The sequence below is a fragment of the Panthera tigris genome, chromosome F3, assembly GCF_018350195.1.
Source record: "Panthera tigris isolate Pti1 chromosome F3, P.tigris_Pti1_mat1.1, whole genome shotgun sequence".
Classification (NCBI taxonomy): domain Eukaryota; kingdom Metazoa; phylum Chordata; class Mammalia; order Carnivora; family Felidae; genus Panthera; species Panthera tigris.
The window spans coordinates 26,301,592-26,304,735 of record NC_056678.1 but is presented as its reverse complement, the minus strand read 5'-3'; positions in this window follow the sequence as shown (position 1 = coordinate 26,304,735).

The following is a 3,144-nucleotide window of genomic DNA, read 5'->3' as shown; positions in this document are numbered from 1 at the left end:
TTTCTGTTGTTGTGAGATACTTAGGTTGTGGTACTTTGTTACATGGCCAGAGGAAACTAATACAAGTGGCTCACACACACATATGCAGACATCCAGGCGTTATGATTGTGGACCTAATTATATGGGGGAAGATAGATGCATACCGACTGCATTTCTGTGTTGTCTGTTTAGAGTTATACAAATCCCAGGATGATGGAGAATTATTAAACATATGTCTCCAGATGTACGTCTTATGATTGCAGAAGTATCAGGGACGCGCCTCTCCCAACTATCCCCCTCCATTGATGCCTAAAGTCCCTTTTTTAGGATACACCTTTTGCAGTCTCAAAATGGAAAAACTAGGTATCTATGTATTTATTTCCTACCACTTTCCTTTCAGGAACGTGAATTGAGGAGGACCAAATAGGGGCTTCAGTTGCCTCACATATGCATCTACATTACCCTCTCATTCAACTCCTCTCCCTCATTGGCCCCCTTGGTCCTTAAAGACAGGAATTCAAAGGTGAGAGTCAAAAGGAGAAATGGGGAACTGCCAACTGCAGAAGGCTGAGGGCAGGGCAGTGGGAACAAACGGGGTTTAGGCGAAGAGACAGTATTTATAGCAGAAGGAGCACTAACTTCCCAGTGAGCCAAGGGAGGAAGCTGGGTTTGGCCTTAGTTCCACACTCTGCCCCCACTTTGAGGTGGAGGCAGTACAGCTAGGCAGATCTGAACAGATGTTCTGCTTCTATGCTTACTAGCTAGGGAATCTTGGATACATTGCTTATGCTTTCCACAACTTTGTTTTCTTATCTGAAAAGTGGGGATAACAACACTACTTTCCTAGGACTGTGTTGTAGATGCTACAGAATTAGAGATTTCTCCACTTACTAGGGAAGACCATGTTTTAGTTCATTTTTCTCCATGGATTAGGAATTGCAGTATTCCCCCAAAAAAGGTAATCAAAAGGGTTTCATTGTTTTGTGTGTCTCGCATCCATGAAATACAGCCAGACCAACACTAAACCATCCTACACACCTAGAAAACTGATTGGAGGATTAACACAACAATCTGCACAACCTGAACCACAGAATTCAGCAGGTAAGTGGTGCGGAGAAGTGAACTTGGGGAATGAAAAGGAGCAGGAAGGGAGGTGTTTTTGCGAGCGGAGAGAGGACAGAGACTGGGGGCGGGGGAGAATACGGGAAAAGCGCCCCTCCCCAAAAGCAACCGGAGAGAAAGTGGAAAATTGGAAACAGCCGCAGGGACTAAGCTAAAAAGGGAGAAAGGAGAAAGGAGAGGGTTTAAATTCCAATAAGACTGTAAACAAGGGGAGCACAAAGTCTGCAGCTCGATACCTGGCGGTGCTCTGGTGGGAAGGGCGAATCCCCAGAAGCAGAGTGGGGTCCTCAGGCCACACGGGGAAAAGCGGTTCCACTGCTGGAAGGACATTTGGTAGAGACTGTTGAAGCCACCTGGTCCCAGCAGACCCCAGAAAATGGCCACTTTCGTTGGTGCTGGAACAAGGTCATTAAGAGTGAACTCTGATGCCAGATGTGTGTTGTGATTTTCCATAATCCCTGAAACGCTGCTGCTACACTATCTTGTGAACGTTTTCTGGGGCGGGTGGCACCCGGCCGCAGTCTTGAGGCAGCAGCAGCAGCAGGGTCCAGCAAGCGTTCCTGGGTGCAGCCAGCATTTGGCCATTGCTCCCTGAGACCCTCCCGCAGAGGGGCGGAACGGGTCAAAGCCACAGTCCTTCAGAAGTAAGGGGCCGGGGAAAACAGCCGCATCTGAGACAGAATTCGGCAGAGAGGTGCTGCCTGGGGCCTGGTCACGGAGAGTGAAGAAACGGGGAGTGGACGAGAGCTGAAGACCCAGGACGGGTGTGTGACTGCTGATCCGGGAGAACAGACTGGGTAACTGGCTGGTGCCATTTTCACCTCTCCTGCACAGGCGCATGTGCACTTACGAGTGCCACAACGATCCACCCCAGTAGGCTAGTAGTGCCATCTAGTGGGGAGCTGAGCTGTTACACTGAGCCCCGCCCAACTGGGCCAACCTCGTTCTTCAAAAACACAAGTGTCACCGCCTGCTTAGTTTATGGACCAAAAAGCCCTTCATAGTCTGACTTCTAGGGGAAAATGAAGTAATTTCAGTCCTACTTCAATCTGTTAGCAGGTCCATCTATTCAATTTTCTTTCTTTTTTTCCTTTTACACTTCTTTTCTTTTTCTTGAATACAGAAGGAGAAAATATTCATTTTTATTTTCAATTTTTATTAAAAATATTTTCTTTAATTTGTATTACTGTATTCTTTACTTTTGTGTAAATTTTTTCAAATTCTATTTTACTTCCATCATTTTATTTTAGCCTACTTCAGCGTATTCCCCTTTTCAAATTTTCAAACGATTTCCTTTTTTTCTTTTTCTTTTTCTCTCTTTTTTGTTTCTTTTCTTTTTCTTGAATGCAGAAAGAGAAAAACTTCACTTTTACTTTCAACTATTAAAAACATTTTTCTTTATTTTTTTAGTATTTTTTTTGCTTTTATGTAAATTTTTTCAAATTCTACTTTACTTCCATCATTTTATTTTAGTCTACTACAGTGTATTCACTTTTTAAAATTTTCAACCGATTTCCTTTTTTTCTTTTTTCTTTTTCTTTTTTCTCTTTTTCATTTCTTTTTTTCTTGAATACATAAAGAGAAAAAATTCATTTTTATTTTTAATTTTTATTAAAGATATTTTTCTTTAATTTTTTTCTACTATATTCTTTACTTTTGTGTATATTTTTTCAAATTCTATTTTACTCCCATCATCTCATTTTAGTCTGCTTCAGTGTATTCATTTTTTCAAATTCTCAAATGATTTCCTTTTTTTTTCTTTTCTCCCCCCCCCCCTTTTTTTTCTCTAATCTGTCAAACCACTTTCAACGCCCAGACCAAAACACAGCTAGGATTTAGCATCATTTATTTGATTTGTGTGTGTGTGTGTGTGTGTTTAATTTTTTTATTTTAATATTTTTTAATTTTATTTTTTTAATTTTAATTTTTCTGCCTCATTAATTCCTTTTCTCCCTTCAAAATGACAAAATGAAGGAATTGACCCCAAAAGAAAGAGCACAAAGAAACGACAGCCAGGGATTTAACCGACACAGATACAGCAAG